Source organism: Pelobates fuscus, chromosome 3 (assembly GCF_036172605.1).
Source record: "Pelobates fuscus isolate aPelFus1 chromosome 3, aPelFus1.pri, whole genome shotgun sequence".
Classification (NCBI taxonomy): Eukaryota; Metazoa; Chordata; class Amphibia; order Anura; family Pelobatidae; genus Pelobates; species Pelobates fuscus.
The window spans coordinates 392,020,890-392,030,043 of NC_086319.1; the positions used below are offsets into that span (position 1 = coordinate 392,020,890).

General features: G+C 41.2%; 2 non-coding genes across 2 annotated transcripts; both read left to right on the top strand.

Moving 5' to 3' along the window:
• The first annotated feature begins 2,144 nt into the window (after nucleotides 1–2,144).
• On the top strand, nucleotides 2,145–2,216 carry TRNAP-AGG (transfer RNA proline (anticodon AGG)). The gene has a single exon. It is a non-coding gene; the product is annotated as a tRNA-Pro (tRNA).
• A 6,226-nt stretch (nucleotides 2,217–8,442) lies between these two features.
• TRNAL-AAG (transfer RNA leucine (anticodon AAG)) lies at nucleotides 8,443–8,524 on the top strand. The gene has a single exon. It is a non-coding gene; the product is annotated as a tRNA-Leu (tRNA).
• The last annotated feature ends 630 nt before the right edge of the window (nucleotides 8,525–9,154 follow it).

Consider the following 9,154-nt stretch of genomic DNA (forward strand, 5'->3'; position numbering starts at 1 on the left):
ACTCTAGCCCCATACAAACACTGCCCACACACACCATACACATTCACACACTGCCCCCCCATACACACACACAGACCCCCATACACACATTCCCCTACACACACAGCCACCCATACACACATTGCCCCACGCACCCTACACACTGAACCTTTCACACACATTGCACCCCTCACACATTGCACCACTGCTCCTATACCCTACTACAGCCCCATATCCCAGCAGACCCCAGGTAAGTTGTCAAACTGTACTTAAACGGTTTGACTACTTACTCTGGGAGCGGGTCCCGGCACTCCTGGCACCATACCCACTACACAGAGCAGTAGTGGTTATTGTGCATGGATTATTTCTTTAAATAATCTATAGGTGCCCCTCCTGAGATCAGGCTCTGGATCTGCCACTGATTTATAGTATAATATATAATATATATTATATATATTATATATTTAATATATAATATATAATATATATATTATATTATATTATATATTTATAATATATAATATATATATTTATAATATATATATATTTATAATATAAATCAGTGGCGGATCCAGAGCCTGATCTCAGGAGGGGCACCTATAGATTATTTAAAGAAATAATCCATGCACAATAACCACTACTGCTCTGTGTAGTGGGTATGGTGCCAGGAGTGCCGGGACCCGCTCCCAGAGTAAGTAGTCAAACCGTTTAAGTACAGTTTGACAACTTACCTGGGGTCTGCTGGGATATGGGGCTGTAGTAGGGTATAGGAGCAGTGGTGCAATGTGTGAGGGGTGCAATGTGTGTATATATATATATAATTATGCCTATTATATTTACACATATATTAATGTACATTTATATATGCATAATACACTAAGAAATTTCATTGATATGTACAATATGTAATAAGCAGATATTGGCCCAGTCTTGTTGCTAGGTGCATAATCCAGCACAATAACATATTTAAAGTGAAGAGTGCACCCACAGGACCTCAAAATAAACAAGATAACGTCATTTTTTACAGTTGTGCCCTACATACATTCACCATTTCAGTCCCATTACCAAGCTTTCCTTAATATGTCATGGTAGTTGGACTGAAACATTGGCTATATGCAAAGGCACGTCTGCTTAAAATAAATCTGCACTCTTTTTTTTTTAAGCCTATATGTGCTTTTTTTCACGTTGGAGTAATAATTTTAATTTTAAGTTATCTTTTCTAACTCTGTATCTGCACACTATGCTGGCGCGACGCATTATGGGGCTGGTAAATAATTTTTTTCCAGGGCTGCTTTTAATTCCCAGTCCGGCCCTGGTTACTAGCTGGTCGGCCCCGGTTCTCCAGCAGATCTTTGAGGGTAGAGTGTTTCAGTTGTTCATAGTGTGCCTCTATTGGCTTGTGTCGCCTTGTAGCTGTCCTTCTGGGCTGTGGGAATCATCCCGCCGCTTGCCACCAGTTGTAACGGCACCCTGGGTATAGAAGGGGTTAACGCCGCCAAAGATGTTCCCTTCCCGAATGCGAAGTCAGCTACCGAACACTCCAGGAAAACACACAAATAATCTCCCCCCAAGTACGAGATAAGGCTCTGTATTGAGGGTCAAGCAGGAATCTGTTTAATGTCAGCTACATGCCCGTCTTTTATGCAGGTCTTCCAGCAAGGGACACTCCCATAGGGACCTTGTGGAAGACTGGGACAATTTTATGCATTAAAATTTATGCATCAAAAAGGTTAACAAGCAGCACACTTCCCTGCTGGGTGGCCCGCCATTCGGTAGTTCTTTTGCATAAAGGGGAATGAAACATAGGGCCGTACGGACAAGTGGCAATTTCCGAACAAACAGACGAACCAAGGTTAAATTATAGTAATCCAAAGACCGAGAGCTCTGTCACATTAACATTTAATTTAAAATAAAACAGCTTTTTGGAGTCACAGTCAGGGGAGGTGTAGCTAGTGCTGCATGAACAGAAACAAAAGTGATTTTACTCTTAAATGGCAGATAATTGAGCAATGAGACATTAGAGGCATGCTCTATACACAAGGAGAGCTAAAGTTGTTATGGTGACTGTAGTATCCCTTTATTATGTAACCCACCTCTGCACTTTTTCTAGTTCTGCAGTATCCTTTTTAAAAATTGGAGTGCCTGTAATCAAATTGTTACCAGTTGGCTCGTTGGTCTAGGGGTATGATTCTCGCTTAGGGTGCGAGAGGTCCCGGGTTCAAATCCCGGACGAGCCCATTTTTTGTTTTAGAAAATCCTAAACTAGAGTAAAAAACAAAAAACAATTACTAACTAAATGAAAAACACGGGGCCACACAGACACGTACCAAATGAGAGAGGGATCAACTAAATAAAAGTTATTGTAACTAAAGAAGTAAGAAAACAATCTGCTCTGTGCTTTGCTTTTCAAATTATTTTTTTTTCGATTTTGAAATTCTTTATTTTCTTTGTGCAAAGGAAACTGCTGAAAAATACAAAAATCAAACATGATTTTTTATGTGCAATGTTTATCTCTATTGCCATATGTAATCGTATGTACATCACCGGGTTGCACCTGCTGTTGTGGCAGTGACAAACCACGTTTCATTCATGCTTTTTCAGAAACTGCTGAAAAATACAAAAATCAAGAAAAAGGCTATTCTGTTTTACAATGCCTCTTTGCTTAAAGGACCACTATAGTGCCAGAAAAGCATACTTGTTTTCCTGGTACTATAGTGCCCTGAGGGTGCCCCCACCCGTGGCGCTGAAGGGGAAGGAAGGGGTTAATCCCTTACCTTTTTTTCCAGCGCCCGCTGGGACTCTCCTCCCTCTTCTTCCGTCATTGGCTGAATACCCTTTTTACTGCAAAAAGGGTTAAACCTAGCTGGACCAGGCACCCAGACCACTTCATTAAGCTGAAGTGGTCTGGGTACCTATAGTGTTCCTTTAATTTTGATCTTCTTTCATAGTTTAGAAGAAAGCTCCCGAGCCCATATCCATTCCCTATCCCTCCCTAGTACAACTCATAGAAACATAGAATGTGACGGCAGATAAGAACCATTCGGCCCATCTAGTCTGCCCAATTTTCTAAATACTTTCATTAGTCCCTGGCCTTATCTGATAGTTAGGATAGCCTTATGCCTATCCCACGCATGCTTAAACTCCCTCACTGTGTTAATCTTTACCACTTCAGCTGGAAGCCTATTCCATGCATCCACTACCCTCTCAGTAAAGTAATACTTCCTGATATAATTTTTTTTTTTTTTGTCAATCTTTCTTTTATTGAGGCATAAATGTAATCGGGTACAGAATAAAGAGGGGGAGACAATAAAAATCGTACAGGGTAAGGATATCTCTTTTTATAAGTAAAAAGTATATTGTGAGCAGTTGTTTGTCCAGATGCTAGGTGGTGGTGTGTGTGTACTGTCTATTTGTCGTGTGCCCAGCTGGGCTGCTTGTCCTCTGCTATCTAGCATTGTGAAGGATATATGTGGTTGCCGTTTGGGTAGGAGTTGAGTGTCTGCGTCTGTGTTATTTGTTTGAGGGGGTACTCGGTTGGAAGCGTCAACTCGGGGGTCTCCTCTCCTGTTAGTGTATGGAGTGTGTCCCTAGAGTTGCTCCAGCGCTCCTGTGTGTGGAGCCCAAGAGTGTGCAGGCATGCATATGTGTCGTGGAGTAGATCACAGTTAACTGTGTGGGTCAAAACTTGAGTCCAGCGAACACAAAACAAGGTATAGCAAAACAGAACAAAATAGATAAATCGATAACTAGTAAGCTGTGTGCTTAGAACTTAAGGTGGTTGAACAGCTTCTGATTGGCGGTCATAGTTCATTCAGGTTGGAGCCGTTGGGTGTTCGTTACTTCTCGGGGTAAAGGGCACCGTTCTCGCAGGGTCCCAGACGTGTGAGCTTGGAGTAGTCGCTGTTTCCGATTCCGTTGTGGGGAGTCCTAGAGCCTGTAAGTAAACAGAGTGCGTGGCAGTGCCCATCGGTATTCAATACCCGCGTTGCGTAGTTGGGTAGTCACAGGACCCATCGATCGGCGCCATAGCATGGTGGTACGGGTGATGCCCTGGTAGAATGTGAGTTGTGCTGCTTCAAAGTTGAGCGGGGTTTTGTCTCTGACCGCAGCCATCATTTGGATCTTGTCGGCAGTCGAGTGGAAACGGATTATAACATCCTGCTGGGCTCCTGATGGTGCTCGCCACGTCATCGGGATACGGAAGACACTTGCCAATGTGAGCTTCTTTGCTTGTGAGTGCGGCATGATAGAAGTAGTGAGCCGCCTGATGTAATGGGGTAGTTCCGTTGGCCCACAGAGTCAGGGATGCCCCTTATTTTAATATTCACCCACCTGTGGCGGTCTTCCGCCTGGTCCGCTCTAGTTAGAAGCGTAGTCTGGGAGGCTTGTATTTGGTGTAGGGCTTCTTTCAGCTCTTGTACCTCCTGTCTTAGGTCCAGGATGTTTTCTTCGGAGGCCTGTGTGCGTGCCGTAATCGCCGAGATTTCGGTCTTGAGGAGATCCAGGTCTGCGGCGTGTAGCTGCCTCATTTCGTGTAGCAGGTCTGCTATGTCCTGTCTTGTGGCCGGGGTTAGGTTGGGTCTTGTTGCCCGTTCCGCTGTGTGCGGTTTAGTGTGTGTGGTGTCTGTGAGCCTCTCTTCAGGTCCCTCATGGTCACTCGGGTCGCTCCGGCGCCATCTTTGTGGCAGTTGGGCGCTGTAGCATTGCGCCTATGTCCTGGGTGTCCTTATTTGTGCCCATTGAAGTCTTTTGGGATTTTTTGCCCATGGCTTCGGTGGCCTGTGGAAGGAGCGAGGTTTGGTTAGGAGGGGAGTATAGGAATGCTTCTGGCCACTCCGGTGTTTCCCACGGTGCCCGCGTGTTGCGATGCTCGGGCTAGGCCCCAGGCGTCCGTCAAGCTTTCCTACTGGATTGCGGGAATAAAAAAGGCATCTAGTTGTAGCCCTCCTCTGGGTGTATCAAGGTGGGTGGTTTGCGCCTTCAGTGGGGTATTTAGAGGGTTGTTTGAGGTCATCGTTTGCTCTCCTTAGCTGGAGCTTTAGTCTGTTGCGTCCATTCCGTTTGAGCGCCAGGCTCCGCCCCCCTGATATTATTTTTAAACCTTTGCCCCTCTAATTTAGGACCATGTCCTCTTGTTGTGGTAGTTTTTCTTCTTATAAATCTAGTCTCTTCCTTTACTGTGTTGATTCCCTTTATATATTTTTAAAGTTTTTTTTTTTTAGCCCTTTCGGATGGCTTCAGCGCACTCTTTCAACAACTGGAAATAAAATAAAAAAACGTAACCTAAATTTAATTTGCAGGAAGAAGATCTCTTTCTTATCTCTCTTTATTATATGTATATGTTTGCAGTTGTACTATAGGATTATTAATTCATTATATCATTAAGTGAATTATTAATTAATAAATAATATATTACAAAAAATTACCAACTGGTGTAAAGGAGATTAAGAAAAAGATTCCAACGGAGAGATTGAGATGATGCTGCTGGCCCAGGGCAGGGACTAACTACTTGAATATCTGACTAGACTACTATTCAAAGTAAAGTAGAAGTGCCAGGGTCAGCGTAGATAATGAAAATCGTTCTCCAATCCATTCTTTGCATTAAATAAATATTAACTAAATATATACTGAAGTCATAGTGACAGTCGGACTGACTGCCAGTGCCTGAGAGTGCTTGCCTTTTGCGTTCTGCGAGAGGCATGCGCTGAGTGGAATTCCATTTGCCTAAATGTTATTGCCCAAACTAAAATAATGGCCAATTTTTTTCCAACAATGAATGTACCAATGGACAAAATTCTGTTTGGACGAAATACATTTTTTTTAAGTTTATTTATTTATTTATTTATTTATTTTTGTTCTATCATACTTAAGTTTTATTTAACAGACAAACTACACAAAACAAGAACTCAGTATTAACCAATTAACTGAATGTCCCATAATCCCCTTTCCTCCTGGAATAATGCAAATCATGCCAAAACCGTAGATCTCACATTCAGTGCATGTCACCTCTGATATCACAGGGGTATAAAAATGGCCACAAATGACAACATTGTAATGGGGTTATTTTAAGCATTAAACAAATGAAACTATGCATATTTAATGCACGACTGGCTGTGTTTTGTAATTCAGCAAATATCAACATGTCAAGTTTACCTGATACAGAATACGTTTTTTGCCTTTCAATCATTGATTGAAATTCCCAAACATGTTGGACATCATTGTGTGGCCCTCAAAGCATAGCAACCATGATCTAAATACTCATGGCTGAATTATAAAAAAATATCCTTCAACACCAAGGTAGCGATAATTGTCTGCACAATCTAATGAGGATATCTGTGCTAATTTCAAAATATGTACTGCTTTGCCAAAGACAATTGTATAAAATAAATCAACACATGCATCCAAGAGTTGACATCTTGTCTATCGATGTTTATAGTGCTCCCTGAGCTTAACAGGAAGCGGCCACGCTTGACACAGCTGAGTAAAAAAAAAAAAAAAAAAGTTTTATGGTCACAGCAAAAGGCACAGCCCATAATAGTAAGGACCAAACTTCTGGAATAAAAGGGAATCATGACATGTCACACATGTCATGTGTCCTTAAGGGGTTAATACTGATGGTATAACCTGTATGAGTATTGGAGGAATAAGTGTGGCATGATAGGGAGATCATTTTTTGGCATGTTTGAGAAAAATAACCTGAATTCAAACAAATGGATAACAAAGAATAGTTGTAAAAAGCTTGTGTCTGGTCCTTAGTCTCTATCATAGTGACGTGTGTTGACAACCTCTGCACCACAATTAGGTCCCCTTCCTTGGAAATTATAGTATCACACCAATAGATTTCATGTACTCGTCAAACTGCTTGCTATCCATGAGCTTCCAGGTTCCTACAAAGCATTGGTAACAGAGAGAGTGAACAAGCAACTGCTGACAGAGTTTAGTTTTTCTAAAGCAAAAATAGGGCTCGTCCGGGATTTGAACTCGGGACCTCTCGCACCCAAAGCGAGAATCATACCCCTAGACCAACGAGCCAACTTCTTGATATATCTCCATAACTTTATGAGCAGTGCAGAACCATAGGACAAAATTATGTAAATACGTTAATATATATATATATATACACACACACATATATTAATTCGACATATATATTTATGTAATATTTTTACATTAGGTATCTTAATTAATTACAATTAGCGGGACCTGCCTGACAACCCATGCCGAAAGTAAAGGGAATTTAATTTGCTAGCACTATATTTAACCCTATAACTTTCCAAGACATTATAAAACCTGTACATGGGGGGTACTGTTACACTCGGGAGACTTCGCTGAACACAAATATTAGTATTTCAAAACAGTAAAATGTATTACAATGATGATATCGCCAGTAAAAGTGAAGTTTTTAGCATTTTTCACGCACAAACAGCACTTACACGGACGATATTATTGCTGCGATACTTTTTACTGTTTTGAAACACAAATATTTGTGTTCAGCGAAGTCTCCCGAGTACAACAGTACCCCTCATATACAGGTTTTATGGTGTTTTCAAAAGTTACAGCGTCAAATATAAGGCTTGTGTTTCATTTTTTTCACATTAAAATTCGCCAGATTGGTTACGTTGCCTTTGAGACCCTATGGTAGCCCAAGAATGAAAATTACCCTTAAGATGATATACCATTTGCAATAGTAGACAACCCAAGGTATTTCAAATGGACTATGTCCAGTCTTTTTTAGTAGCCACTTAGTCACAAACACTGGCCAAAATTGGCGTTTTTTTGCATTTTTCACACACAAACAAATACTAATGCTAACTTTGGCCAGTGTTTGTGACCAAATGGCTACTAAAAAAGACTGGACATACCCCATTTGCAATACCTTGGCTTGTCTACTATTGCAAATGGTATGCCATTATGGGTGTACATTTTATTCCTGGGCTACTATACAGTCCCAAAGGCAACGTAACCAATCTGACGAATTTCAATTTCAAATGTAACGTGCTATATTTGACCCTGTAACTTCCCAAAACACCATAAAACCTGTACATAGGGGGTACTGTTTTACACGTGAGACTTTGCTGAATACAAATATGTGTATTTTATTGCAGTAAAAGCAAACAGTATTATGACATTGACAGTTAAAATGTCATGTAGAACTAAAAAAAATAACAACATTTCTTATTTTCTCCCATCTTTTTCATATTAAATTATGTTTCATAGCTAAATATTTGATATTAAATGAAAGCCCTGTTTCCCCTGAATAAAATGATATATAATAAGGGGGGTGCATTTAATATGAAAGAGGTGAATTACGGTAGGACAGACATATAGCGCAAATGCCAGTTTTTTTTTACGTTTTGTTCACAATGTGTACATTTGGCTCAGTCCTTAAGGGGTTAAATAATACTATAACTATGGGTAGTAGTCCACCCCATGTCATATACTGTGCACTTAATATCTCTATCGGGTAGCGTGGCCGAGCGGTCTAAGGCGCTGGATTAAGGCTCCAGTCTCTTCGGGGGCGTGGGTTCGAATCCCACCGCTGCCATTTTTATTACTTTTACATGAATATGCATTGATAATTAGAGGATGAAACTTGGTTACCTTGAAAAGTACATACTAAACAATCTAAGACAGTATTGGCATTCATTTTTCTGTCTCTTAATATGTTTAGAAATGCATGGTATTTCTTAGGTTTAAAAAAATCCAATAAATTATTTGATTGCACAAACCCTACTGGCAGTAGCTGTTAGAAGTTTTATGGAACTATTGTTAGCTTGTTAAACAAGCTAACATAAAGCAAGAACCATACCCCTAGACCAGTGATGGCGAGCCTTTTTGAGCCCGAGTGCCCAAACTTTTTTCCCCTCAAAGTGCCAACACGGGAATTAAACCAGAATACTGAGGTTTAAGTTTAGAAAAAACAACTCATACAGTTGTCCGAACTAATTCTCCTCTTCTCTCCCCACAGCATATCCCCCTCTCCCCACAGCATCTCCTCTCCCTTTCTCCCCCAGCATCTCCTTCTCCTCTCCCCAGATTCTCCTTCTCCTCTCCCCCAGATTCTCATTTTCCTCTCCCCTTCTCCCCCCAGAATCTCCTCCTTCTCTCCCCCAGATTCTCCTCTTCCTATCCCTTTCTCCCCCAGATTCTCCTCTTCCTCTCCCCTTCTCACCCA